At 52.1% G+C, this 26,098-nt stretch overlaps 36 non-coding genes across 36 annotated transcripts; 8 read left to right on the plus strand and 28 right to left on the minus strand.

The window, feature by feature from the left end:
• Positions 1–798: 798 nt before the first annotated feature.
• On the minus strand, positions 799–869 carry trnag-ucc. The gene has a single exon. It is a non-coding gene; the product is annotated as a tRNA-Gly (tRNA).
• Positions 870–1,328: 459 nt separating this feature from the next.
• LOC122325590 lies at positions 1,329–1,442 on the minus strand. The gene has a single exon (XR_006247331.1). It is a non-coding gene; the product is annotated as a U5 spliceosomal RNA (small nuclear RNA).
• Positions 1,443–2,331: 889 nt separating this feature from the next.
• Positions 2,332–2,402, minus strand: trnag-ucc. The gene has a single exon. It is a non-coding gene; the product is annotated as a tRNA-Gly (tRNA).
• Positions 2,403–2,865: 463 nt separating this feature from the next.
• LOC122325577 lies at positions 2,866–2,985 on the minus strand. The gene has a single exon (XR_006247318.1). It is a non-coding gene; the product is annotated as a U5 spliceosomal RNA (small nuclear RNA).
• Positions 2,986–3,446: 461 nt separating this feature from the next.
• On the plus strand, positions 3,447–3,518 carry trnad-guc. The gene has a single exon. It is a non-coding gene; the product is annotated as a tRNA-Asp (tRNA).
• A 371-nt stretch (positions 3,519–3,889) lies between these two features.
• Positions 3,890–3,960, minus strand: trnag-ucc. The gene has a single exon. It is a non-coding gene; the product is annotated as a tRNA-Gly (tRNA).
• Positions 3,961–4,426: 466 nt separating this feature from the next.
• LOC122325591 lies at positions 4,427–4,540 on the minus strand. The gene has a single exon (XR_006247332.1). It is a non-coding gene; the product is annotated as a U5 spliceosomal RNA (small nuclear RNA).
• An 894-nt stretch (positions 4,541–5,434) lies between these two features.
• Positions 5,435–5,506, minus strand: trnag-ucc. Its single transcript has one exon. It is a non-coding gene; the product is annotated as a tRNA-Gly (tRNA).
• Positions 5,507–5,966: 460 nt separating this feature from the next.
• On the minus strand, positions 5,967–6,079 carry LOC122325598. Its single transcript, XR_006247338.1, has one exon. It is a non-coding gene; the product is annotated as a U5 spliceosomal RNA (small nuclear RNA).
• A 458-nt stretch (positions 6,080–6,537) lies between these two features.
• Positions 6,538–6,609, plus strand: trnad-guc. The gene has a single exon. It is a non-coding gene; the product is annotated as a tRNA-Asp (tRNA).
• A 1,606-nt stretch (positions 6,610–8,215) lies between these two features.
• LOC122325601 lies at positions 8,216–8,330 on the minus strand. Its single transcript, XR_006247341.1, has one exon. It is a non-coding gene; the product is annotated as a U5 spliceosomal RNA (small nuclear RNA).
• Positions 8,331–8,787: 457 nt separating this feature from the next.
• trnad-guc lies at positions 8,788–8,859 on the plus strand. The gene has a single exon. It is a non-coding gene; the product is annotated as a tRNA-Asp (tRNA).
• A 372-nt stretch (positions 8,860–9,231) lies between these two features.
• On the minus strand, positions 9,232–9,303 carry trnag-ucc. Its single transcript has one exon. It is a non-coding gene; the product is annotated as a tRNA-Gly (tRNA).
• Positions 9,304–9,761: 458 nt separating this feature from the next.
• Positions 9,762–9,875, minus strand: LOC122325592. Its single transcript, XR_006247333.1, has one exon. It is a non-coding gene; the product is annotated as a U5 spliceosomal RNA (small nuclear RNA).
• A 457-nt stretch (positions 9,876–10,332) lies between these two features.
• trnad-guc lies at positions 10,333–10,404 on the plus strand. Its single transcript has one exon. It is a non-coding gene; the product is annotated as a tRNA-Asp (tRNA).
• A 374-nt stretch (positions 10,405–10,778) lies between these two features.
• trnag-ucc lies at positions 10,779–10,850 on the minus strand. The gene has a single exon. It is a non-coding gene; the product is annotated as a tRNA-Gly (tRNA).
• Positions 10,851–11,312: 462 nt separating this feature from the next.
• Positions 11,313–11,428, minus strand: LOC122325583. Its single transcript, XR_006247324.1, has one exon. It is a non-coding gene; the product is annotated as a U5 spliceosomal RNA (small nuclear RNA).
• A 458-nt stretch (positions 11,429–11,886) lies between these two features.
• On the plus strand, positions 11,887–11,958 carry trnad-guc. The gene has a single exon. It is a non-coding gene; the product is annotated as a tRNA-Asp (tRNA).
• A 363-nt stretch (positions 11,959–12,321) lies between these two features.
• Positions 12,322–12,393, minus strand: trnag-ucc. Its single transcript has one exon. It is a non-coding gene; the product is annotated as a tRNA-Gly (tRNA).
• Positions 12,394–12,854: 461 nt separating this feature from the next.
• On the minus strand, positions 12,855–12,970 carry LOC122325585. Its single transcript, XR_006247326.1, has one exon. It is a non-coding gene; the product is annotated as a U5 spliceosomal RNA (small nuclear RNA).
• Positions 12,971–13,428: 458 nt separating this feature from the next.
• Positions 13,429–13,500, plus strand: trnad-guc. The gene has a single exon. It is a non-coding gene; the product is annotated as a tRNA-Asp (tRNA).
• Positions 13,501–13,873: 373 nt separating this feature from the next.
• trnag-ucc lies at positions 13,874–13,944 on the minus strand. The gene has a single exon. It is a non-coding gene; the product is annotated as a tRNA-Gly (tRNA).
• Positions 13,945–14,412: 468 nt separating this feature from the next.
• LOC122325593 lies at positions 14,413–14,526 on the minus strand. Its single transcript, XR_006247334.1, has one exon. It is a non-coding gene; the product is annotated as a U5 spliceosomal RNA (small nuclear RNA).
• An 878-nt stretch (positions 14,527–15,404) lies between these two features.
• trnag-ucc lies at positions 15,405–15,478 on the minus strand. The gene has a single exon. It is a non-coding gene; the product is annotated as a tRNA-Gly (tRNA).
• Positions 15,479–15,940: 462 nt separating this feature from the next.
• Positions 15,941–16,054, minus strand: LOC122325573. The gene has a single exon (XR_006247315.1). It is a non-coding gene; the product is annotated as a U5 spliceosomal RNA (small nuclear RNA).
• Positions 16,055–16,511: 457 nt separating this feature from the next.
• trnad-guc lies at positions 16,512–16,583 on the plus strand. Its single transcript has one exon. It is a non-coding gene; the product is annotated as a tRNA-Asp (tRNA).
• Positions 16,584–16,948: 365 nt separating this feature from the next.
• On the minus strand, positions 16,949–17,020 carry trnag-ucc. The gene has a single exon. It is a non-coding gene; the product is annotated as a tRNA-Gly (tRNA).
• Positions 17,021–17,475: 455 nt separating this feature from the next.
• Positions 17,476–17,589, minus strand: LOC122325594. The gene has a single exon (XR_006247335.1). It is a non-coding gene; the product is annotated as a U5 spliceosomal RNA (small nuclear RNA).
• Positions 17,590–18,470: 881 nt separating this feature from the next.
• On the minus strand, positions 18,471–18,542 carry trnag-ucc. Its single transcript has one exon. It is a non-coding gene; the product is annotated as a tRNA-Gly (tRNA).
• Positions 18,543–18,996: 454 nt separating this feature from the next.
• On the minus strand, positions 18,997–19,111 carry LOC122325575. Its single transcript, XR_006247317.1, has one exon. It is a non-coding gene; the product is annotated as a U5 spliceosomal RNA (small nuclear RNA).
• An 872-nt stretch (positions 19,112–19,983) lies between these two features.
• On the minus strand, positions 19,984–20,055 carry trnag-ucc. The gene has a single exon. It is a non-coding gene; the product is annotated as a tRNA-Gly (tRNA).
• Positions 20,056–20,520: 465 nt separating this feature from the next.
• Positions 20,521–20,634, minus strand: LOC122325596. Its single transcript, XR_006247337.1, has one exon. It is a non-coding gene; the product is annotated as a U5 spliceosomal RNA (small nuclear RNA).
• A 454-nt stretch (positions 20,635–21,088) lies between these two features.
• trnad-guc lies at positions 21,089–21,160 on the plus strand. Its single transcript has one exon. It is a non-coding gene; the product is annotated as a tRNA-Asp (tRNA).
• Positions 21,161–22,049: 889 nt separating this feature from the next.
• On the minus strand, positions 22,050–22,161 carry LOC122325605. The gene has a single exon (XR_006247344.1). It is a non-coding gene; the product is annotated as a U5 spliceosomal RNA (small nuclear RNA).
• A 1,419-nt stretch (positions 22,162–23,580) lies between these two features.
• Positions 23,581–23,691, minus strand: LOC122325609. Its single transcript, XR_006247348.1, has one exon. It is a non-coding gene; the product is annotated as a U5 spliceosomal RNA (small nuclear RNA).
• Positions 23,692–25,096: 1,405 nt separating this feature from the next.
• On the minus strand, positions 25,097–25,206 carry LOC122325606. Its single transcript, XR_006247345.1, has one exon. It is a non-coding gene; the product is annotated as a U5 spliceosomal RNA (small nuclear RNA).
• Positions 25,207–26,098: the final 892 nt, after the last annotated feature.

Genomic DNA, 26,098 nt, shown 5'->3' on the forward strand with positions numbered 1-26,098 from the left:
CTCTCTCCGAACGGGAGGAGTAAAAGCTGCAAGACCCTTTTGTGGCCCAATAACCACAGGCCCAACCAAGGCCATGTAATCTCTTTTTTCATGTCCCATTCTGCGAATTTGGAGAGGGGAAAAAAAACCTAAAGTTAAAATAACGACCCTTGTAGCATTCCAACTGTGTTTTGTTGCAGCTTAAGGGCACAAAACGCATTTGGATCCACCAAATGATGTTCTTTTAAGCAGCGTGGTACGACCCCTTTAAGCTACTTGAGTTGATGTCGGGTCGATCTCTCACTTGGTGTTGCGAGGGCTGGGCGGGCGTGAGAAAGAGACTTGTGGCGTGAGCCGGCGGACCTGCAAGCGCAGATCCTCGTTAGTATAGTGGACAGTATCTCCGCCTGTCACGCGGAAGACCGGGTTCGATTCCCGACGGGAGAGAGAGGGTGCTTCACCTTTTTTCCCACGCGGAACCAACCATACAAAAGACTTGCTGCTAACCAGTGGAGTAAAAGTCAGAAAGGAGAACTTTTATTGTCGCCCAGTAACCGCAAGCTCACGCGAGGTCATCCAGCGTCTTATCCTTGTTGAGATGGGAGTCGAGTGCTTCTCTGCTGCCAAACTAAGAAGCCTCAAAAGACCCTTTCGTAGCCCAGTAGCCCAGTAGCCACGAGCCCAACAGAGGCACTGCAATCTGTTTTTCATCTCCCCATCGGCTGTGATTTTTGTGAAGCTTAAACGCTTGAAAAACAAACGGGTCGAGCAGAATTCACAAGAACCCTAGGTCAGGCAGGGCTGGGCCAAACAGAACTGCGCGCTGGCCGGGAATCGAACCCGGTCAACTGCTTGGAAGGCAGCTATGCTCACCACTATACCACCAACGCCTGCGACAGGCTCGAGCGCGTGTGTTGTTGTTGTTTTTTCACCTGACAATTGCAAAGGGGTGGAGCAAAAATCACACTGAGCCTTTTTGTAGGCCAAACCCCCCCAAAGGTCGAGGAAGGTAATTCAAACTCTTTTCCCATACAAGCCACCTGAGAAGTCGGGGGGGGGGGGGGGGGGGGAAAATGACAAAGTAAATCTTTAGAAAAGGCGAAAGGTCTTACGTAACAGTTAGATGAAACTCCAGCTGTGCCTCCACGCCCGCCTCGCCCGAACTGCTGTCTCTCCCCTGCCACGCGCTAGACCGGGTTCGACTCCCGACAGGAAAATCGAGTGCTTTTCTGCTGTCGAGCTACATCCGAAAGCGCTCGGTGCAGCAAGGGGACACGGGCAGCAACCACAACCTCCCGGCTCCTGCGCTGGCCGCATGCAAACTCGTTCTGTTCTTGACAGTCCAGTTAGCTCTGCTGTGAGCAGAGCCCCAAAAATACAGGTCACTCGCAAAGGTTCCTCTCCACGGAAATCTTTAGTAAAAGGCGAAAGATTTGTGCGACAATGAAGAGAAACTCGAGCAGTGCCTCATTCCGCTTGGGACTGTGCGCTCCCCGTGGAAAACCACCACGCTCGTCGATGGTGAGCTACGGTGCTGGACCCTGCCCACGTCGTTTGGTCTTTCCCTCTCTCCGAACGGGAGGAGTAAAAGCTGCAAGACCCTTTTTGTGGCCCAATAACCACAGGCCCAACCAAGGCCATGTAATCTCTTTTTCATGTCCCATTCTGCGAATTTGGAGAGGGGAAAAAAACTAAAGTTAAAATAACGACCCTTGTAGCATTCCAACTGTGTTTTGTTGCAGCTTAAGGGCACAAAACGCATTTGGATCCACCAAATGATGTTCTTTTAAGCAGCGTGGTACGACCCCTTTAAGCTACTTGAGTTGATGTCGGGTCGATCTCTCACTTGGTGTTGCGAGGGCTGGGCGGGCGTGAGAAAGAGACTTGTGGCGTGAGCGGCGGACCTGCAAGCGCAGATCCTCGTTAGTATAGTGGACAGTATCTCCGCCTGTCACGCGGAAGACCGGGTTCGATTCCCGACGGGAGAGGGAGGGTGCTTCACCTTTTTTCCCACGCGGAACCAACCATACAAAAGACTTGCTGCTAACCAGTGGAGTAAAAGTCAGAAAGGAGAACTTTTATTGTCGCCCAGTAACCGCAAGCTCACGCGAGGTCATCCAGCGTCTTATCCTTGTTGAGATGGGAGTCGAGTGCTTCTCTGCTGCCAAACTAAGAAGCCTCAAAAGACCCTTTCAAAAGCCCAGTAGCCACGAGCCCAACAGAGGCACTGCAATCTGTTTTTCATCTCCCCATCGGCTGTGATTTTTGTGAAGCTTAAACGCTTGAAAAACAAACGGGTCGAGCAGAATTCACAAGAACCCCTAGGTCAGGCAGGGCTGGGCCAAACAGAACTGCGTTGGCCGGGAATCGAACCCGGTCAACTGCTTGGAAGGCAGCTATGCTCACCACTATACCACCAACGCCTGCGACAGGCTCGAGCGTGTGTTGTTGTTGTTTTTTTTGACAATTGCAAAGGGGTGGAGCAAAAATCACACTGAGCCTTTTTTGTAGGCCAAACCCCCCCCCAAGGTCGAGGAAGGTAATTCAAACTCTTTTCCCATACAAGCCACCTGAGAAGTCGGGGGGGGCGGGGGACGGGGGAAAATGACAAAGTAAATCTTTAGAAAAGGCGAAAGGTCTTACGTAACAGTTAGATGAAACTCCAGCTGTGCCTCCACGCCCGCCTCGCCCCGAACTGCTGTCTCTCCCCCTGCCACGCGCTAGACCGGGGTTCGACTCCCCGACAGGAAAATCGAGTGCTTTTCTGCTGTCGAGCTACACATCCGAAAGCGCTCGGTGCAGCAAGGGGACACGGGCAGCAACCACAACCTCCCGGCTCCTGCGCTGGCCGCATGCAAACTCGTTCTGTTCTTGACAGTCCAGTTTAGCTCTGCTGTGAGCAGAGCCCCCAAAAATACAGGTCACTCACTCGCAAAGGTTCCTCTCCACGGAAATCTTTAGTAAAAGGCGAAAGATTTGTGCGACAATGAAGAGAAACTCGAGCAGTGCCTCATTCCGCTTGGGACTGTGCGCTCCCGTGAAAACCACCACGCTCGTCGATGGTGAGCTACGGTGCTGGACCCTGCCCACGTGCGTTTGGTCTTTCCCTCTCTCCGAACGGGAGGAGTAAAAGCTGCAAGACCCTTTTGTGGCCCAATAACCACAGGCCCAACCAAGGCCATGTAATCTCTTTTTTCATGTCCCATTCTGCGAATTTGGAGAGGGGAAAAAAAACCTAAAGTTAAAATAACGACCCTTGTAGCATTCCAACTGTGTTTTGTTGCAGCTTAAGGGCACAAAACGCATTTGGATCCACCAAATGATGTTCTTTTAAGCAGCGTGGTACGACCCCCAAAGCTACTTGAGTTGATGTTGATGTCGGGTCGATCTCTCACTTGGTGTTGCGAGGGCTGGGCGGGCGTGAGAAAGAGACTTGTGGCGTGAGCCGGCGGACCTGCAAGCGCAGATCCTCGTTAGTATAGTGGACAGTATCTCCGCCTGTCACGCGGAAGACCGGGGTTCGATTCCCCGACGGGGAGAGGAGGGTGCTTCACCTTTTTTCCCACGCGGAACCAACCATACAAAAGACTTGCTGCTAACCAGTGGAGTAAAAGTCAGAAAGGAGAACTTTTATTGTCGCCCAGTAACCGCAAGCTCACGCGAGGTCATCCAGCGTCTTATCCTTGTTGAGATGGGAGTCGAGTGCTTCTCTGCTGCCAAACTAAGAAGCCTCAAAAGACCCTTTCGTAGCCCAGTAGCCCAGTAGCCACGAGCCCAACAGAGGCACTGCAATCTGTTTTTCATCTCCCCATCGGCTGTGATTTTTGTGAAGCTTAAACGCTTGAAAAACAAACGGGTCGAGCAGAATTCACAAGAACCCTAGGTCAGGCAGGGCTGGGCCAAACAGAACTGCGTTGGCCGGAATCGAACCCGGGTCAACTGCTTGGAAGGCAGCTATGCTCACCACTATACCACCAACGCCTGCGACAGGCTCGAGCGTGTGTTGTTGTTGTTTTTTTCACCTGACAATTGCAAAGGGGTGGAGCAAAAATCACACTGAGCCTTTTTTGTAGGCCAAACCCCCCCAAAGGTCGAGGAAGGTAATTCAAACTCTTTTCCCATACAAGCCACCTGAGAAGTCGGGGGGGGGCGGGGGACGGGGGAAAATGACAAAGTAAATCTTTAGAAAAGGCGAAAGGTCTTACGTAACAGTTAGATGAAACTCCAGCTGTGCCTCCACGCCCGCCTCGCCCCGAACTGCTGTCTCTCCCCCTGCCACGCGCTAGACCGGGTTCGACTCCCGACAGGAAAATCGAGTGCTTTTCTGCTGTCGAGCTATACATCCGAAAGCGCGGTGGTGCAGCAAGGGACACGGGCAGCAACCACAACCTCCCGGCTCCTGCGCTGGCCGCATGCAAACTCGTTCTGTTCTTGACAGTCCAGTTTAGCTCTGCTGTGAGCAGAGCCCCAAAAATACAGGTCACTCGCAAAGGTTCCTCTCCACGGAAATCTTTAGTAAAAGGCGAAAGATTTGTGCGACAATGAAGAGAAACTCGAGCAGTGCCTCATTCCGCTTGGGACTGTGCGCTCCCCGTGGAAAACCACCACGCTCGTCGATGGTGAGCTACGGTGCTGGACCCTGCCCACGTGCGTTTGGTCTTTCCCTCTCTCCGAACGGGAGGAGTAAAAGCTGCAAGACCCTTTGTGGCCCAATAACCACAGGCCCAACCAAGGCCATGTAATCTCTTTTTCATGTCCCATTCTGCGAATTTGGAGAGGGGAAAAAACCTAAAGTTAAAATAACGACCCTTGTAGCATTCCAACTGTGTTTTGTTGCAGCTTAAGGGCACAAAACGCATTTGGATCCACAAATGATGTTCTTTTAAGCAGCGTGGTACGACCCCTTTAAGCTACTTGAGTTGATGTCGGGTCGATCTCTCACTTGGTGTTGCGAGGGCTGGGCGGGCGTGAGAAAGAGACTTGTGGCGTGAGCCGCGGACCTGCAAGCGCAGATCCTCGTTAGTATAGTGGACAGTATCTCCGCCTGTCACGCGGAAGACCGGGGTTCGATTCCCGACGGGAGAGGAGGGTGCTTCACCTTTTTCCCACGCGAACCAACCATACAAAAGACTTGCTGCTAACCAGTGGAGTAAAAGTCAGAAAGGAGAACTTTTATTGTCGCCCAGTAACCGCAAGCTCACGCGAGGTCATCCAGCGTCTTATCCTTGTTGAGATGGGAGTCGAGTGCTTCTCTGCTGCCAAACTAAGAAGCCTCAAAAGACCCTTTTCAAAGCCCTTTTCAGCCCAGTAGCCACGAGCCCAACAGAGGCACTGCAATCTGTTTTTCATCTCCCCATCGGCTGTGATTTTTGTGAAGCTTAAACGCTTGAAAAACAAACGGGTCGAGCAGAATTCACAAGAACCCTAGGTCAGGCAGGGCTGGGCCAAACAGAACTGCGTTGGCCGGGAATCGAACCCGGGTCAACTGCTTGGAAGGCAGCTATGCTCACCACTATACCACCAACGCCTGCGACAGGCTCGAGCGTGTGTTGTTGTTGTTTTTTTCACCTGACAATTGCAAAGGGGTGGAGCAAAAATCACACTGAGCCTTTTTTGTAGGCCAAACCCCCCCCAAAGGTCGAGGAAGGTAATTCAAACTCTTTTCCCATACAAGCCACCTGAGAAGTCGGGGGGGGCGGGGGACGGGGGAAAATGACAAAGTAAATCTTTAGAAAAGGCGAAAGGTCTTACGTAACAGTTAGATGAAACTCCAGCTGTGCCTCCGCCCGCCTCGCCCGAACTGCTGTCTCTCCCCTGCCACGCGCTAGACCGGGTTCGACTCCCGACAGGAAAATCGAGTGCTTTTCTGCTGTCGAGCTATACATCCGAAAGCTCGGTGCAGCAAGGGGACACGGGCAGCAACCACAACCTCCCGGCTCCTGCGCTGGCCGCATGCAAACTCGTTCTGTTCTTGACAGTCCAGTTTAGCTCTGCTGTGAGCAGAGCCCCAAAATACAGGTCACTCGCAAAGGTTTCTCTCCACGGAAATCTTTAGTAAAAGGCGAAAGATTTGTGCGACAATGAAGAGAAACTCGAGCAGTGCCTCATTCCGCTTGGGACTGTGCGCTCCCCGTGGAAAACCACCACGCTCGTCGATGGTGAGCTACGGTGCTGGACCCTGCCCACGTGCGCGTTTGGTCTTTCCCTCTCTCCGAACGGGAGGAGTAAAAGCTGCAAGACCCTTTTGTGGCCCAATAACCACAGGCCCAACCAAGGCCATGTAATCTCTTTTTTCATGTCCCATTCTGCGAATTTGGAGAGGGGAAAAAACCTAAAGTTAAAATAACGACCCTTGTAGCATTCCAACTGTGTTTTGTTGCAGCTTAAGGGCACAAAACGCATTTGGATCCACCAAATGATGTTCTTTTAAGCAGCGTGGTACGACCCCTTTAAGCTACTTGAGTTGATGTCGGGTCGATCTCTCACTTGGTGTTGCGAGGGCTGGGCGGGCGTGAGAAAGAGACTTGTGGCGTGAGCCGGCGGACCTGCAAGCGCAGATCCTCGTTAGTATAGTGGACAGTATCTCCGCCTGTCACGCGGAAGACCGGGGTTCGATTCCCCGACGGGGAGAGGAGGGTGCTTCACCTTTTTTCCCACGCGGAACCAACCATACAAAAGACTTGCTGCTAACCAGTGGAGTAAAAGTCAGAAAGGAGAACTTTTATTGTCGCCCAGTAACCGCAAGCTCACGCGAGGTCATCCAGCGTCTTATCCTTGTTGAGATGGGAGTCGAGTGCTTCTCTGCTGCCAAACTAAGAAGCCTCAAAAGACCCTTTCGTAGCCCAGTAGCCACAGCCCAACAGAGGCACTGCAATCTGTTTTCATCTCCCCATCGGCTGTGATTTTTGTGAAGCTTAAAAATACCACTTGAAAAACAAGCGGTCGAGGAAGTCGAGCAGAATTCACAAGAACCCTAGGTCAGGCAGGGCTGGGCAACAGAACTTGCAGCAGGGCACGGGAAATCGAACCCGGGTCAACTGCTTTTTGTTGCAGCTATGCTCACCACTATACCACCAACGCCTGATGAGGCTCGAGCGTGTGTTGTTGTTGTTTTTTTCACCTGACAATTGCAAAGGGGTGGAGCAAAAATCACACTGAGCCTTTTTGTAGGCCAAACTGCAAGCGCAGGTCGAGGAGGTAATTCAAACTCTTTTCCCATACAAGCCACCTGAGAAGTCGGGGGGGGAACTGATCCCGGGGGGAAATGACAAAGGTGCTTTAGAAAAGGCGAAATGTCTTACGTTCCCACGCCAGCTGTGAACCAACCATACAAAAGACTTGCTGCTAACCAGTGGAGTAAAAGTCAGAAAGGAGAACTTTTATTGTCGCCCAGTAACCGCAACACTCACGCGCACGCGAGGTCATCCAGCGTCTTATCCTTGTTGAGATGGGAGTCGAGTGCTTCTCTGCTGCCAAACTAAGAGAGCCTCAAAAGACCCACTCGCCCCTTCCAGCCCTTTAGTAAAAACGAGATTTGCCCAACAGAGAGAGAACACTGCAATCTGTTTTTGTGCGCTCTCCCCATCGGCTGTGATTTTTGTGAAGCTTAAACGCTGGTCTTTCCCAAACGGGTCGAGCAGAATTCTGCAAGAACCCCTAGGTCAGGCAGGGCCAACAGGGCCAAATCAGAACTGTGATTTTGGAGTTGGCCGGGTTAATCGAACCCGGTCAACTGCTTGGCTTGGAAGGCAGCTATGCTCACCACTATACCACCAACGCCTGCGACAGGCTCGAGCGTGTGTTGTTGTTGTTTTTTCACCTGACAATTGCAAAGGGGTGGAGCAAAAATCACACTGAGCCTTTTTTGTAGGCCAAACCCCCCAAAGGTCGAGGAAGGTAATTCAAACTCTTTTCCCATACAAGCCACCTGAGAAGTCGGGGGGGGGGGGACGGGGAAAATGACAAAGTAAATCTTTAGAAAAGGCGAAAGGTCTTACGTAACAGTTAGATGAAACTCCAGCTGTGCCTCCACGCCCGCCTCGCCCGAACTGCTGTCTCTCCCCTGCCACGCGCTAGACCGGGTTCGACTCCCGACAGGAAAATCGAGTGCTTTTCTGCTGTCGAGCTATACATCCGAAAGCGCTCGGTGCAGCAAGGGGACACGGGCAGCAACCACAACCTCCCGGCTCCTGCGCTGGCCGCATGCAAACTCGTTCTGTTCTTGACAGTCCAGTTTAGCTCTGCTGTGAGCAGAGCCCCCAAAAATACAGGTCACTCGCAAAGGTTCCTCTCCACGGAAATCTTTAGTAAAAGCGAAAGATTTGTGCGACAATGAAGAGAAACTCGAGAGCAGTGCCTCATTCCGCTTGGGACTGTGCGCTCCCCGTGGAAAACCACCACGCTCGTCGATGGTGAGCTACGGTGCTGGACCCTGCCCACGTGCGTTTGGTCTTTCTCTCTCGAACGGGAGGAGTAAAAGCTGCAAGACCCTTTTGTGGCCCAATAACCACAGGCCCAACCAAGGCCATGTAATCTCTTTTTTCATGTCCCATTCTGCGAATTTGGAGAGGGGAAAAAAACCTAAAGTTAAAATAACGACCCTTGTAGCATTCCAACTGTGTTTTGTTGCAGCTTAAGGGCACAAAACGCATTTGGATCCACCAAATGATGTTCTTTTAAGCAGCGTGGTACGACCCCTTTAAGCTACTTGAGTTGATGTCGGGTCGATCTCTCACTTGGTGTTGCGAGGGCTGGGCGGGCGTGAGAAAGAGACTTGTGTGGCGTGAGCGGCGGACCTGCAAGCGCAGATCCTCGTTAGTATAGTGGACAGTATCTCCGCCTGTCACGCGGAAGACCGGGGTTCGATTCCCCGACGGGGAGAGGAGGGTGCTTCACCTTTTTTCCCACGCGGAACCAACCATACAAAAGACTTGCTGCTAACCAGTGGAGTAAGAGTCAGAGGAGAACTTTTATTGTCGCCCAGTAACCGCAAGCTCACGCGAGGTCATCCAGCGTCTTATCCTTGTTGAGATGGGAGTCGAGTGCTTCTCTGCTGCCAAACTAAGAAGCCTCAAAAGACCCCTTTCTTTTCAGTAGCCCAGTAGCCACGCCAGCCCCAACAGAGGCACTGCAATCTGTTTTTCATCTCCCCATCGGCTGTGATTTTTGTGAAGCTTAAACGCTTGAAAAACAAACGGGTCGAGCAGAATTCACAAGAACCCCTAGGTCAGGCAGGGCTGGGCCAAACAGAACTGCGTTGGCCGGGAATCGAACCCGGGTCAACTGCTTGGAAGGCAGCTATGCTCACCACTATACCACCAACGCCTGCGACAGGCTCGAGCGTGTGTTGTTGTTGTTTTTCACCTGACAATTGCAAAGGGGTGGAGCAAAAATCACACTGAGCCTTTTTTGTAGGCCAAACCCCCCCCCAAGGTCGAGGAAGGTAATTCAAACTCTTTTCCATACAAGCCACCTGAGAAGTCGGGGGGGGGGGGACGGGGAAAATGACAAAGTAAATCTTTAGAAAAGGCGAAAGGTCTTACGTAACAGTTAGATGAAACTCCAGCTGTGCCTCCACGCCCGCCTCGCCCGAACTGCTGTCTCTCCCCTGCCACGCGCTAGACCGGGTTCGACTCCCGACAGGAAAATCGAGTGCTTTTCTGCTGTCGAGCTACACATCCGAAAGCGCTCGGTGCAGCAAGGGGACACGGGCAGCAACCACAACCTCCCGGCTCCTGCGCTGGCCGCATGCAAACTCGTTCTGTTCTTGACAGTCCAGTTTAGCTCTGCTGTGAGCAGAGCCCCAAAAATACAGGTCACTCGCAAAGGTTCCTCTCCACGGAAATCTTTAGTAAAAGGCGAAAGATTTGTGCGACAATGAAGAGAAACTCGAGCAGTGCCTCATTCCGCTTGGGACTGTGCGCTCCCCGTGGAAAACCACCACGCTCGTCGATGGTGAGCTACGGTGCTGGACCCTGCCCACGTGCGTTTGGTCTTTCCCTCTCTCGAACGGGAGGAGTAAAAGCTGCAAGACCCGTTTGTGGCCCAATAACCACAGGCCCAACCAAGGCCATGTAATCTCTTTTTTCATGTCCCATTCTGCGAATTTGGAGAGGGGAAAAAAACCTAAAGTTAAAATAACGACCCTTGTAGCATTCCAACTGTGTTTTGTTGCAGCTTAAGGGCACAAAACGCATTTGGATCCACCAAATGATGTTCTTTTAAGCAGCGTGTGGTACGACCCCTTTAAGCTACTTGAGTTGATGTCGGGTCGATCTCTCACTTGGTGTTGCGAGGGCTGGGCGGGCGTGAGAAAGAGACTTGTGGCGTGAGCGGCGGACCTGCAAGCGCAGATCCTCGTTAGTATAGTGGACAGTATCTCTGCCTGTCACGCGGAAGACCGGGGTTCGATTCCCCGACGGGGAGAGGAGGGTGCTTCACCTTTTTTCCCACACGCGAACCAACCATACAAAAGACTTGCTGCTAACCAGTGGAGTAAAAGTCAGAAAGGAGAACTTTTATTGTCGCCCAGTAACCGCAAGCTCACGCGAGGTCATCCAGCGTCTTATCCTTGTTGAGATGGGAGTCGAGTGCTTCTCTGCTGCCAAACTAAGAAGCCTCAAAAGCCCCAAAAGCCCCTTTCGTAGCCCAGTAGCCACGAGCCCAACAGAGGCACTGCAATCTGTTTTTCATCTCCCCATCGGCTGTGATTTTTGTGAAGCTTAAACGCTTGAAAAACAAACGGGTCGAGCAGAATTCACAAGAACCCCTAGGTCAGGCAGGGCTGGGCCAAACAGAACTGCGTTGGCCGGGAATCGAACCCGGGTCAACTGCTTGGAAGGCAGCTATGCTCACCACTATACCACCAACGCCTGCGACAGGCTCGAGCGTGTGTTGTTGTTGTTTTTTTTCACCTGACAATTGCAAAGGGGTGGAGCAAAAATCACACTGAGCCTTTTTGTAGGCCAAACCCCCAAGGTCGAGGAAGGTAATTCAAACTCTTTTCCCATACAAGCCACCTGAGAAGTCGGGGGGGGCGGGGGACGGGGGAAAATGACAAAGTAAATCTTTAGAAAAGGCGAAAGGTCTTACGTAACAGTTAGATGAAACTCCAGCTGTGCCTCCACGCCCGCCTCGCCCCGAACTGCTGTCTCTCCCCCTGCCACGCGCTAGACCGGGGTTCGACTCCCCGACAGGAAAATCGAGTGCTTTTCTGCTGTCGAGCTACACATCCAAAAAGCTCGGTGCAGCAAGGGGACACGGGCAGCAACCACAACCTCCCGGCTCCTGCGCTGGCCGCATGCAAACTCGTTCTGTTCTTGACAGTCCAGTTTAGCTCTGCTGTGAGCAGAGCCCCCAAAAATACAGGTCACTCGCAAAGGTTCCTCTCCACGGAAATCTTTAGTAAAAGGCGAAAGATTTGTGCGACAATGAAGAGAAACTCGAGCAGTGCCTCATTCCGCTTGGGACTGTGCGCTCCCCGTGGAAAACCACCACGCTCGTCGATGGTGAGCTACGGTGCTGGACCCTGCCCACGTGCGTTTGGTCTTTCCCTCTCTCCGAGCGGGAGGAGTAAAAGCTGCAAGACCCTTTTGTGGCCCAATAACCACAGGCCCAACCAAGGCCATGTAATCTCTTTTTTCATGTCCCATTCTGCGAATTTGGAGAGGGGAAAAAAAACCTAAAGTTAAAATAACGACCCTTGTAGCATTCCAACTGTGTTTTGTTGCAGCTTAAGGGCACAAAACGCATTTGGATCCACCAAATGATGTTCTTTTAAGCAGCGTGGTACGACCCCTTTAAGCTACTTGAGTTGATGTCGGGTCGATCTCTCACTTGGTGTTGCGAGGGCTGGGCGGGCGTGAGAAAGAGACTTGTGGCGTGAGCCGGCGGACCTGCAAGCGCAGATCCTCGTTAGTATAGTGGACAGTATCTCCGCCTGTCACGCGGAAGACCGGGGTTCGATTCCCCGACGGGGAGAGGAGGGTGCTTCACCTTTTTTCCCACGCGGAACCAACCATACAAAAGACTTGCTGCTAACCAGTGGAGTAAAAGTCAGAAAGGAGAACTTTTATTGTCGCCCAGTAACCGCAAGCTCACGCGAGGTCATCCAGCGTCTTATCCTTGTTGAGATGGGAGTCGAGTGCTTCTCTGCTGCCAAACTAAGAAGCCTCAAAAGACCCTTTCGTAGCCCAGTAGCCACGAGCCCAACAGAGGCACTGCAATCTGTTTTTCATCTCCCCATCGGCTGTGATTTTTGTGAAGCTTAAACGCTTGAAAAACAAACGGGTCGAGCAGAATTCACAAGAACCCTAGGTCAGGCAGGGCTGGGCCAAACAGAACTGCGTTGGCCGGGAATCGAACCCGGGTCAACTGCTTGGAAGGCAGCTATGCTCACCACTATACCACCAACGCCTGCGACAGGCTCGAGCGTGTGTTGTTGTTGTTTTTTTCACCTGACAATTGCAAAGGGGTGGAGCAAAAATCACACTGAGCCTTTTTTGTAGGCCAAACCCCCAAAGGTCGAGGAAGGTAATTCAAACTCTTTTCCCATACAAGCCACCTGAGAAGTCGGGAGGGGGGGGGGCGGGGAAAATGACAAAGTAAATCTTTAGAAAAGCGAAAGGTCTTACGTAACAGTTAGATGAAACTCCAGCTGTGCCTCCACGCCCGCCTCGCCCCGAACTGCTGTCTCTCCCCCTGCCACGCGCTAGACCGGGGTTCGACTCCCCGACAGGAAAATCGAGTGCTTTTCTGCTGTCGAGCTATACATCCGAAAGCGCTCGGTGCAGCAAGGGGACACGGGCAGCAACCACAACCTCCCGGCTCCTGCGCTGGCCGCATGCAAACTCGTTCTGTTCTTGACAGTCCAGTTTAGCTCTGCTGTGAGCAGAGCCCCCAAAAATACAGGTCACTCGCAAAGGTTCCTCTCCACGGAAATCTTTAGTAAAAGGCGAAAGATTTGTGCGACAATGAAGAGAAACTCGAGCAGTGCCTCATTCCGCTTGGGACTGTGCGCTCCCCGTGGAAAACCACCACGCTCGTCGATGGTGAGCTACGGTGCTGGACCCTGCCCACGTGCGTTTGGTCTTTCCCTCTCTCCGAACGGGAGGAGTAAAAGCTGCAAGACCCTTTTGTGGCCCAATAACCACAGGCCCAACCAAGGCCATGTAATCTCTTTTTTCATGTCCCATTCTGCGAATTTGGAGAGGGGAAAAAAAACCTAAAGTTAAAATAACGACCCTTGTAGCATTCCAACTGTGTTTTGTTGCAGCTTAAGGGCACAAAACGCATTTGGATCCACCAAATGATGTTCTTTTAAGCAGCGTGGTACGACCCCTTTAAGCTACTTGAGTTGATGTCGGGTCGATCTCTCACTTGGTGTTGCGAGGGCTGGGCGGGCGTGAGAAAGAGACTTGTGGCGTGAGCCGGCGGACCTGCAAGCGCAGATCCTCGTTAGTATAGTGGACAGTATCTCCGCCTGTCACGCGGAAGACCGGGGTTCGATTCCCCGACGGGGAGAGGAGGGTGCTTCACCTTTTTTCCCACGCGGAACCAACCATACAAAAGACTTGCTGCTAACCAGTGGAGTAAAAGTCAGAAAGGAGAACTTTTATTGTCGCCCAGTAACCGCAAGCTCACGCGAGGTCATCCAGCGTCTTATCCTTGTTGAGATGGGAGTCGAGTGCTTCTCTGCTGCCAAACTAAGAAGCCTCAAAAGCCCCAAAAGCCCCTTTCGTAGCCCAGTAGCCACGAGCCCAACAGAGGCACTGCAATCTGTTTTTCATCTCCCCATCGGCTGTGATTTTTGTGAAGCTTAAACGCTTGAAAAACAAACGGGTCGAGCAGAATTCACAAGAACCCCTAGGTCAGGCAGGGCTGGGCCAAACAGAACTGCGTTGGCCGGAATCGAACCCGGGTCAACTGCTTGGAAGGCAGCTATGCTCACCACTATACCACCAACGCCTGCGACAGGCTCGAGCGTGTGTTGTTGTTGTTTTTTTCACCTGACAATTGCAAAGGGGTGGAGCAAAAATCACACTGAGCCTTTTTTGTAGGCCAAACCCCCCCAAAGGTCGAGGAAGGTAATTCAAACTCTTTTCCCATACAAGCCACCTGAGAAGTCGGGAGGGGAGGCGGGGGACGGGGAAAAATGACAAAGTAAATCTTTAGAAAAGCGAAAGGTCTTACGTAACAGTTAGATGAAACTCCAGCTGTGCCTCCACGCCCGCCTCGCCCGAACTGCTGTCTCTCCCCTGCCACGCGCTAGACCGGGTTCGACTCCCGACAGGAAAATCGAGTGCTTTTCTGCTGTCGAGCTATACATCCGAAAGCTCGGTGCAGCAAGGGGACACGGGCAGCAACCACAACCTCCCGGCTCCTGCGCTGGCTGGCATGCATGCAAACTCGTTCTGTTCTTGACAGTCCAGTTTAGCTCTGCTGTGAGCAGAGCCCCAAAAATACAGGTCACTCGCAAAGGTTCCTCTCCACGGAAATCTTTAGTAAAAGGCGAAAGATTTGTGCGACAATGAAGAGAAACTCGAGCAGTGCCTCATTCCGCTTGGGACTGTGCGCTCCCCGTGGAAAACCACCACGCTCGTCGATGGTGAGCTACGGTGCTGGACCCTGCCCACGTGCGTTTGGTCTTTCCCTCTCTCGAACGGGAGGAGTAAAAGCTGCAAGACCCTTTTGTGGCCCAATAACCACAGGCCCAACCAAGGCCATGTAATCTCTTTTTCATGTCCCATTCTGCGAATTTGGAGAGGGGAAAAAACCTAAAGTTAAAATAACGACCCTTGTAGCATTCCAACTGTGTTTTGTTGCAGCTTAAGGGCACAAAACGCATTTGGATCCACCAAATGATGTTCTTTTAAGCAGCGTGGTACGACCCCTTTAAGCTACTTGAGTTGATGTCGGGTCGATCTCTCACTTGGTGTTGCGAGGGCTGGGCGGGCGTGAGAAAGAGACTTGTGGCGTGAGCGGCGGACCTGCAAGCGCAGATCCTCGTTAGTATAGTGGACAGTATCTCCGCCTGTCACGCGGAAGACCGGGAGAGGAGGGTGCTTCACCTTTTTTCCCACGCGGAACCAACCATACAAAAGACTTGCTGCTAACCAGTGGAGTAAAAGTCAGAAAGGAGAACTTTTATTGTCGCCCAGTAACCGCAAGCTCACGCGAGGTCATCCAGCGTCTTATCCTTGTTGAGATGGGAGTCGAGTGCTTCTCTGCTGCCAAACTAAGAAGCCTCAAAAGACCCTTTCAGAGCTTTCGTAGCCCAGTAGCCACGAGCCCAACAGAGGCACTGCAATCTGTTTTTCATCTCCCCATCGGCTGTGATTTTTGTGAAGCTTAAACGCTTGAAAAACAAACGGGTCGAGCAGAATTCACAAGAACCCTAGGTCAGGCAGGGCTGGGCCAAACAGAACTGCGTTGGCCGGGAATCGAACCCGGTCAACTGCTTGGAAGGCAGCTATGCTCACCACTATACCACCACCAACGCCTGCGACAGGCTCGAGCGTGTGTTGTTGTTGTTTTTCACCTGACAATTGCAAAGGGTGGAGCAAAAATCACACTGAGCCTTTTTTGTAGGCCAAACCCCCCCCAAAGGTCGAGGAAGGTAATTCAAACTCTTTTCCCATACAAGCCACCTGAGAAGTCGGGGGGGGGGGGGACGGGGAAAATGACAAAGTAAATCTTTAGAAAAGGCGAAAGGTCTTACGTAACAGTTAGATGAAACTCCAGCTGTGCCTCCACGCCCGCCTCGCCCCGAACTGCTGTCTCTCCCCCTGCCACGCGCTAGACCGGGGTTCGACTCCCCGACAGGAAAATCGAGTGCTTTTCTGCTGTCGAGCTACACATCCGAAAGCGCTCGGTGCAGCAAGGGGACACGGGCAGCAACCACAACCTCCGGCTCCTGCGCTGGCCGCATGCAAACTCGTTCTGTTCTTGACAGTCCAGTTTAGCTCTGCTGTGAGCAGAGCCCCAAAAATACAGGTCACTCGCAAAAGGTTCCTCTCCACGGAAATCTTTAGTAAAAGGCGAAAGATTTGTGCGACAATGAAGAGAAACTCGAGCAGTGCCTCATTCCGCTTGGGACTGTGCGCTCCCCGTGGAAAACCACCACGCTCGTCGATGGTGAGCTACGGTGCTGGACCCTGCCCACGTGCGTTTGGTCTTTCCCTCTCTCCGAACGGGAGGAGTAAAAGCTGCAAGACCCTTTTGTGGCCCAATAACCACAGGCCCAACCAAGGCCATGTAATCTCTTTTTTCATGTCCCATTCTGCGAATTTGGAGAGGGAAAAAAAACTAAAGTTAAAATAACGACCCTTGTAGCATTCCAACTGTGTTTTGTTGCAGCTTAAGGGCACAAAACGCATTTGGATCCACCAAATGATGTTCTTTTAAGCAGCGTGGTACGACCCCTTTAAGCTACTTGAGTTGATGTCGGGTCGATCTCTCACTTGGTGTTGCGAGGGCTGGGCGGGCGTGAGAAAGAGACTTGTGGCGTGAGCCGGCGGACCTGCAAGCGCAGATCCTCGTTAGTATAGTGGACAGTATCTCCGCCTGTCACGCGGAAGACCGGGGTTCGATTCCCCGACGGGGAGAGGAGGGTGCTTCACCTTTTTTCCCACGCGGAACCAACCATACAAAAGACTTGCTGCTAACCAGTGGAGTAAAAGTCAGAAAGGAGAACTTTTATTGTCGCCCAGTAACCGCAAAGCTCACGCGAGGTCATCCAGCGTCTTATCCTTGTTGAGATGGGAGTCGAGTGCTTCTCTGCTGCCAAACTAAGAAGCCTCAAAAGACCCTTTCGTAGCCCAGTAGCCACGAGCCCAACAGAGGCACTGCAATCTGTTTTTCATCTCCCCATCGGCTGTGATTTTTGTGAAGCTTAAACGCTTGAAAAACAAACGGGTCGAGCAGAATTCACAAGAACCCCTAGGTCAGGCAGGGCTGGGCCAAACAGAACTGCGTTGGCCGGGAATCGAACCCGGGTCAACTGCTTGGAAGGCAGCTATGCTCACCACTATACCACCAACGCCTGCGACAGGCTCGAGCGTGTGTTGTTGTTGTTTTTTCACCTGACAATTGCAAAGGGGTGGAGCAAAAATCACACTGAGCCTTTTTGTAGGCCAAACCCCAAAGGTCGAGGAAGGTAATTCAAACTCTTTTCCCATACAAGCCACCTGAGAAGTCGGGGGCGGGGGGGACGGGGAAAATGACAAAGTAAATCTTTAGAAAAGGCGAAAGGTCTTACGTAACAGTTAGATGAAACTCCAGCTGTGCCTCCACGCCCGCCTCGCCCGAACTGCTGTCTCTCCCCTGCCACGCGCTAGACCGGGTTCGACTCCCGACAGGAAAATCGAGTGCTTTTCTGCTGTCGAGCTACACATCCGAAAGCGCTCGGTGCAGCAAGGGGACACGGGCAGCAACCACAACCTCCCGGCTCCTGCGCTGGCGCATGCAAACTCGTTCTGTTCTTGACAGTCCAGTTTAGCTCTGCTGTGAGCAGAGCCCCAAAAATACAGGTCACTCGCAAAGGTTCCTCTCCACGGAAATCTTTAGTAAAAGGCGAAAGATTTGTGCGACAATGAAGAGAAACTCGAGCAGTGCCTCATTCCGCTTGGGACTGTGCGCTCCGTGGAAAACCACCACGCTGCGTCGATGGTGAGCTACGGTGCTGGACCCTGCCCACGTGCGTTTGGTCTTTCCCTCTCTCCGAACGGGAGGAGTAAAAGCTGCAAGACCCTTTTGTGGCCCAATAACCACAGGCCCAACCAAGGCCATGTAATCTCTTTTTTCATGTCCCATTCTGCGAATTTGGAGAGGGGAAAAAAACCTAAAGTTAAAATAACGACCCTTGTAGCATTCCAACTGTGTTTTGTTGCAGCTTAAGGGCACAAAACGCATTTGGATCCACCAAATGATGTTCTTTTAAGCAGCGTGGTACGACCCCTTTAAGCTACTTGAGTTGATGTCGGGTCGATCTCTCACTTGGTGTTGCGAGGGCTGGGCGGGCGTGAGAAAGAGACTTGTGTCGTGAGCCGGCAGACCTGCAAGCGCAGATCCTCGTTAGTATAGTGGACAGTATCTCCGCCTGTCACGCGGAAGACCGGGAGAGGAGGGTGCTTCACCTTTTTTCCCACGCGGAACGAACCATACAAAAGACTTGCTGCTAACCAGTGGAGTAAAAGTCAGAAAGGAGAACTTTTATTGTCGCCCAGTAACCGCAAGCTCACGCGAGGTCATCCAGCGTCTTATCCTTGTTGAGATGGGAGTCGAGTGCTTCTCTGCTGCCAAACTAAGAAGCCTCAAAAGACCCTTTCGTAGCCCAGTAGCCCAGTAGCCACGAGCCCAACAGAGGCACTGCAATCTGTTTTTCATCTCCCCATCGGCTGTGATTTTTGTGAAGCTTAAACGCTTGAAAAACAAACGGGTCGAGCAGAATTCACAAGAACCCCTAGGTCAGGCAGGGCTGGGCCAAACAGAACTGCGTTGGCCGGGAATCGAACCCGGGTCAACTGCTTGGAAGGCAGCTATGCTCACCACTATACCACCAACGCCTGCGACAGGCTCGAGCGTGTGTTGTTGTTGTTTTTTTCACCTGACAATTGCAAAGGGGTGGAGCAAAAATCACACTGAGCCTTTTTTGTAGGCCAAACCCCCCAAGGTCGAGGAAGGTAATTCAAACTCTTTTCCCATACAAGCCACCTGAGAAGTCGGGGGGGGGGGGAATGACAAAGTAAATCTTTAGAAAAGGCGAAAGGTCTTACGTAACAGTTAGATGAAACTCCAGCTGTGCCTCCACGCCCGCCTCGCCCCGAACTGCTGTCTCTCCCCCTGCCACGCGCTAGACCGGGGTTCGACTCCCCGACAGGAAAATCGAGTGCTTTTCTGCTGTCGAGCTATACATCCGAAAGCGCTCGGTGCAGCAAGGGGACACGGGCAGCAACCACAACCTCCCGGCTCCTGCGCTGGCCGCATGCAAACTCGTTCTGTTCTTGACAGTCCAGTTTAGCTCTGCTGTGAGCAGAGCCCCAAAAAATACAGGTCACTCGCAAAGGTTCCTCTCCACGGAAATCTTTAGTAAAAGGCGAAAGATTTGTGCGACAATGAAGAGAAACTCGAGCAGTGCCTCATTCCGCTTGGGACTGTGCGCTCCCCGTGGAAAACCACCACGCTCGTCGATGGTGAGCTACGGTGCTGGACCCTGCCCACGTGCGTTTGGTCTTTCCCTCTCTCCGAGCGGGAGGAGTAAAAGCTGCAAGACCCTTTGTGGCCCAATAACCACAGGCCCAACCAAGGCCATGTAATCTCTTTTTCATGTCCCATTCTGCGAATTTGGAGAGGGGAAAAAACCTAAAGTTAAAATAACGACCCTTGTAGCATTCCAACTGTGTTTTGTTGCAGCTTAAGGGCACAAAACGCATTTGGATCCACCAAATGATGTTCTTTTAAGCAGCGTGGTACGACCCCTTTAAGCTACTTGAGTTGATGTCGGGTCGATCTCTCACTTGGTGTTGCGAGGGCTGGGCGGGCGTGAGAAAGAGACTTGTGTGTGAGCCGGAGCGGACCTGCAAGCGCAGATCCTCGTTAGTATAGTGGACAGTATCTCCGCCTGTCACGCGGAAGACCGGGAGAGGAGGGTGCTTCACCTTTTTTCCCACGCGGAACCAACCATACAAAAGACTTGCTGCTAACCAGTGGAGTAAAAGTCAGAAAGGAGAACTTTTATTGTCGCCCAGTAACCGCAAGCTCACGCGAGGTCATCCAGCGTCTTATCCTTGTTGAGATGGGAGTCGAGTGCTTCTCTGCTGCCAAACTAAGAAGCCTCAAAAGACCCTTTCGTAGCCCAGTAGCCACGAGCCCAACAGAGGCACTGCAATCTGTTTTCATCTCCCCATCGGCTGTGATTTTTGTGAAGCTTAAACGCTTGAAAAACAAACGGGTCGAGCAGAATTCACAAGAACCTCCTAGGTCAGGCAGGGCTGGGCCAAACAGAACTGCGTTGGCCGGGAATCGAACCCGGGTCAACTGCTTGGAAGGCAGCTATGCTCACCACTATACCACCAACGCCTGCGACAGGCTCGAGCGTGTGTTGTTGTTGTTTTTTTCACCTGACAATTGCAAAGGGGTGGAGCAAAAATCACACTGAGCCTTTTTTGTAGGCCAAACCCCCAAAGGTCGAGGAAGGTAATTCAAACTCTTTTCCCATACAAGCCACCTGAGAAGTCGGGAGGGGGCGGGGACGGGGGAAAATGACAAAGTAAATCTTTAGAAAAGGCGAAAGGTCTTACGTAACAGTTAGATGAAACTCCAGCTGTGCCTCCACGCCCGCCTCGCCCCGAACTGCTGTCTCTCCCCCTGCCACGCGCTAGACCGGGGTTCGACTCCCCGACAGGAAAATCGAGTGCTTTTCTGCTGTCGAGCTATACATCCGAAAGCGCTCGGTGCAGCAAGGGGACACGGGCAGCAACCACAACCTCCCGGCTCCTGCGCTGGCCGCATGCAAACTCGTTCTGTTCTTGACAGTCCAGTTTAGCTCTGCTGTGAGCAGAGCCCCAAAAATACAGGTCACTCGCAAAGGTTCCTCTCCACGGAAATCTTTAGTAAAAGGCGAAAGATTTGTGCGACAATGAAGAGAAACTCGAGCAGTGCCTCATTCCGCTTGGGACTGTGCGCTCCCCGTGGAAAACCACCACGCTGCCGATGGTGAGCTACGGTGCTGGACCCTGCCCGCGTGCGTTTGGTCTTTCCTCTCTCCGAACGGGAGGAGTAAAAGCTGCAAGACCCTTTTGTGGCCCAATAACCACAGGCCCAACCAAGGCCATGTAATCTCTTTTTTCATGTCCCATTCTGCGAATTTGGAGAGGGGAAAAAAACCTAAAGTTAAAATAACGACCCTTGTAGCATTCCAACTGTGTTTTGTTGCAGCTTAAGGGCACAAAACGCATTTGGATCCACCAAATGATGTTCTTTTAAGCAGCGTGGTACGACCCCTTTAAGCTACTTGAGTTGATGTCGGGTCGATCTCTCACTTGGTGTTGCGAGGGCTGGGCGGGCGTGAGAAAGAGACTTGTGTCGTGAGCCGCGGACCTGCAAGCGCAGATCCTCGTTAGTATAGTGGACAGTATCTCCGCCTGTCACGCGGAAGACCGGGGTTCGATTCCCCGACGGGGAGAGGAGGGTGCTTCACCTTTTTTCCCACGCGGAACCAACCATACAAAAGACTTGCTGCTAACCAGTGGAGTAAAAGTCAGAAAGGAGAACTTTTATTGTCGCCCAGTAACCGCAAGCTAGGTCATCCAGCGCGATCATATCCTTGTTGAGATGGGAGTCAGTGCTTCTCTGCTGCCAAACTAAGAAGCCTCAAAAGACCTTCGTATTGATAGCCCAGTAACCACAGGCCCAACAGAGCACTGCAATCTGTTTTTCATCTCCCCATCGGCTGTGATTTTGTGAAGCAAGCACTTGAAAAACAAGCCAGGTGAGCAAAATTCTAAGAACCCCTGGGTCAGAGCAGGGCTGGGCCAAAACAGAACTGTGCTGGCCGGGAATCGAACCCGGGTCAACTGTGGAAGGCAGCTATGCTCACCACTATACCACCAACGCCTCACGACAGGCTCGGCGTATGTGTTGTTGTTTTCACTGAGCAATTGCAAAGGGTGGAGCAAAATCACCTGGAAAGGCCTTTTTGTAGGCCAAGCCCCCCAAAGGTCGAGAGGTAATTCAAACTCTTTTCCCCTTACAAGCCACCTGGAAGTCGGGAGGGGCAGGGGACGGGGAAAATGACAAAGTAAATCTTTAGAAAGGCGAAAGGTCTTCTACGTAACAGTTAGATGAAACTCCAGCTGTGCCTCCACGCCACATATACTTGAACTGCTGTCTCTCCCCCTGCCACGCGCTAGACCGGGGTTCGACTCCCCGACAGGAAAATCGAGTGCTTTTCTGCTGTCCGAGCTATACATCCGAGCGCTCGGTGCAGCAAGGGGACACGAGCAGCAACCACAACCTCCCGGCTCCTGCGCTGGCCGCATGCAAACTCGTTCTGTTCTTGACAGTCCAGTTTAGCTCTGCTGTGAGCAGAGCCCCAAATACTGAGTCACTCGCAAAGGATTCCTCTCACACGGAAATCTTTAGTAAAAGGCGAAAGATTTGTGCGACAATGAAGAAACTCGAGCAGTGCCTCATTCCGGCAGGACTGTCGCGCTCCCCGTGAGAAACCACCACGCGCTCGTCGATGGTGAGCTACGGTGCTGGACCCTGCCCGCGTGCGTTTGGTCTTTCCTAAAAGCTGCAAGACCCCTTTGTGGCTCCACAACTACAGGCCCAACCAAGGCCATGTAATTTTTTTTTTTTTCATGTCCCATTCTGCAATTTGGAGAGGGAAAAAACCTAGAGATTAAAATGCTGACCCTTGTAGCATTTCAACTGTGTTTTATTTGCAGCTTACTGGGGCACAAGCGCATTTAGATCCACAAATGATGTTCTTTTAAGCAGCGTGGTGACCCCTTTAAGCTACTTGAGTTGATGTCGGTCGATCTCTCACTTGGTGTTGCGAGGGCTGGGCGGGCGTGAGAAAGAGACTTGTGTCGTGAGCCGGCAGACCTGCAAGGCGCAGAATCCTCGTTAGTATAGTGGACAGTATCTCCGCCTGTCACGCGGAAGACTAGGGGAGAGGAGGGTGCTTCACCTTTGCACTTACGCAGCGGAACCCAGACCATACAAAAGACTTGCTGCTAACCAGTGGAGTAAAAAATCAGAAAGGAGAACTTTTATTATTAAGCTTTAGTAACGCAAAGCTCAGTGAAGTCATCAGCGTCTTATCCTTGTTGAGATGAGAATTCGAGTGCTTCCTCTACTGCCAAACTAAAACCTCAGGCCCTTCAAAAAAATTCCCTTTCGTAGCCCAATGTGATAGCCACGAGCCCAATAGAGCACTGCAATCTGTTTTCATCTCCCCATCGGCTGTGATTTTTGTAGAAGCTCAAGCAGCGAGAAAAACAAACGGGTCGAGGCAAATTCACAAGAACCCTAGGTCAGGCAGGGTCGGGCCAAACAGAACTGCGTTGGCCAGGAGATCGAACCAGGTCAACTGCTTGGAAGGCAGCTATGCTCACCACTATACCACCAACGCCTGCGACAGGCTCGGCGTGTGTTGTTGTTGTTTTTCACCTGACAATTGCAAAGGGTGGAGCAAAAATCACACTGAGCCTTTTTGTAGGCCAAACCCCCAAAGGTCGAGGAAGGTAATTCAAACTCTTTTTCTCCTTACGCTGCCACCCAGAAGTCAGAGGGGGCGTATGCAGAGGAAAATGACAAAAGTAAACCTTTAGAAAAGGCGAAAGGTCATGCATAAACAGTACTAGATGGAAACTCCAGCTGTGCCTCCACGCCCGCCTCGCCCGAACTGCTGTCTCTCCCCTGCCCACCCAGCGCTAGACCGAGTTGACTCCCGACAGAAAATCGAGTGCTTTTCTGTAATAAGGCTCTATACATCCCGGCGCTCGGTGCAGCAAGGGGACACGGGCAGCAACCACAACCTCCCGGCTCCTGCGCTGGCGCGTACCAAGCTACGTTCTGTTCTTGGCAGTCCAGTTTAGCTCTGCTGTGAGCAGAGCCCCCAAAAATACAGGTCACTCGCAAAGGTTCCTCTCCACGGAAATCTTTAGTAAGGCAGAAAGATTTGTGCGACAATGAAGAAGCTCGACAGTGCCTCATTCGCTGGGACAATGCGCTCCCCGTGGAAACCACTGCGCTCGTCGATGGTGAGCTACGGTGATGGACCCTGCCCACGTCGCGTTTGGTCTTTCCTCTCTCGAGCGGGAGGAGTAAAGCTGCAAGACCCTTTTGTGGCCCAATAACCACAGGCCCAACCAAGGCCATGTAATCTCTTTTTCATGTCCCATTCTGCGAATTTGGAGGAAAAAAACACTAAAGTTAAAATAACGACCCTTGTAGCATTCCAACTGTGTTTTGTTGCAGCTTAAGGGCACAAAGCGCATTTGGATCCACCAAATGATGTTCTTTTAAGCAGCGTGATACGACCCTTTAAGCTACTTGAGTTGATGTCGGGTCGATCTCTCACTTGGTGTTGCGAGGGCTGGGCGGGCGTGAGAAAGAGACTTGTGGCGTGAGCGGCGGACCTGCAAGCGCAGATCCTCGTTAGTATAGTGGACAGTATCTCCGCCTGTCACGCGGAAGACCGGGTTCGATTCCCGGCCGGGAGAGAGGGTGCTTCACCTTTTTCCCAGCGGAACCAACCATACAAAGACTTGCTGCTAACCAGTGGAGTAAAAGTCAGAAAGGAGAACTTTTATTGTGGCCCAGTAACGCAAGCTCACGCGAGTCATCCAGCGTCTTATCCTTGTTGAGATGGGAGTGAGTGCTTCTCTGCTGCCAAACTAAGAAGCCTCAAAAGACCCTTCGCCTTCGTAGCCCAGTAGCCCACAGGCCCAACAGAGGCACTGCAATCTGTTTTCATCTCCCCATCGGCTGTGATTTTTGTGAAGCTTAAGCGCTTGAAAAACAAGCGGGTCGAGCAAATTCACAAGAACCCTAGGTCAGGCAGGGCTGGGCCAAACAGAACTGCGTTGGCGGGAATCGAACCAGGTCAACTGCTTGGAAGGCAGCTATGCTCACCACTATACCACCAACGCCTGCGACAGGCTCGAGCGTGTGTTGTTGTTGTTTTTTTCACCTGACAATTGCAAAGGGGTGGAGCAAAAATCACACTGAGCCTTTTTGTAGGCCAAACCCCAAGGTCGAGGAAGGTAATTCAAACTCTTTTCCCCATACAAGCCACCTGAGAAGTCGGGAGGGGGCGGAGACGGGGAAAATGACAAAGTAAATCTTTAGAAAAGGCGAAAGGTCTTACGTAACAGTTAGATGAAACTCCAGCTGTGCCTCCACGCCCGCCCGCCCGAACTGCTGTCTCTCCCCTGCCACGCGCTGGGCCGGGGTTCGACTCCCCCGACAGGAAAATCGGAGTGCTTTTCTGCTGTCGAGCTACACATCCAGCGCTCGGTGCAGCAAGGGGACACGGGCAGCAACCACAACCTCCCGGCTCCTGCGCTGGCCGCATGCAAACTCGTTCTGTTCTTGACAGTCCAGTTTAGCTCTGCTGTGAGCAGAGCCCCAAAAATACAGGTCACTCGCAAAGGTTCCTCTCCACGGAAATCTTTAGTAAAGCGAAAGATTTGTGCGACAATGAAGAAAACTCGAGCAGTGCCTCATTCCGCTTGGGACTGTGCGCTCCCGTGGAAAACCACCACGCTCGTCGATGGTGAGCTCGGTGCTGGACCCTGCTTACGTGCGTTTGGTCTTTCCCTCTCTCGAGCGGGAGAAATTAAAAGCTACCAAGACCTTTGTATTATCTTCTGGCCCAACCAAGGCCGTAATCTCTTTTTCATGTCCCATTCTGCGAATTTGGAGGAAAAAATAAGATTAAAATGTGACCCTTGTAGCATTCCAACTGTGTTTTTGTTTGCAGCTTACAAGAGCACAAAAGCGCGTTTGGATCCACCAAATAATATTCTTTTAAGCGGCGTGAAATCTGACCCCTTTAAGCTACGCCGGGGTTAGTATAAGGTCGGTCTCTCGCTTAGTGTTACCGCGAGGCACAGGCGGGCGTGAAAAGAGGCGTCGTGAGCCGACAGACCTGCAGCGCGTCCTAAAATTAGTATAGTGGACGATATCTCCGCCTGTCCTTGCTGAAGACCGGGGTTCGATTCCCGACGAGAGAGGGGAGGGTGCTTCACCTTTTTTCCCCAGCGGAACCAACCATACAAAGACTTGCTGCTAACCAGTGGAGTAAAAAGTCAGAAAGGAGAACTTTTATTGTCGCCCAGTAACCGCAAGCTCACGCGAGGTCATCCAGCGTCTTATCCTTGTTGAGATGGGAGTTAGAGTGCTTCTCTGCTGCCAAACTAAAAGCCTCAAAAGCCCTTTCGTAGCCCAGTAGCCCACAGGCCCAACAGAGCACTGCAATCTGTTTTCATCTCCCCATCGGCTGTGATTTTTGTGACTTAAGCGCTTGAAAAACAAGCGGGTCGAGCAGAATTCCACAAGAACCCCTAGGTCAGGCAGGGCTGGGCCAAACAGAACTGCGTTGGCCGGG

This window comes from Puntigrus tetrazona, chromosome 20 (assembly GCF_018831695.1).
Source record: "Puntigrus tetrazona isolate hp1 chromosome 20, ASM1883169v1, whole genome shotgun sequence".
Classification (NCBI taxonomy): Eukaryota; Metazoa; Chordata; class Actinopteri; order Cypriniformes; family Cyprinidae; genus Puntigrus; species Puntigrus tetrazona.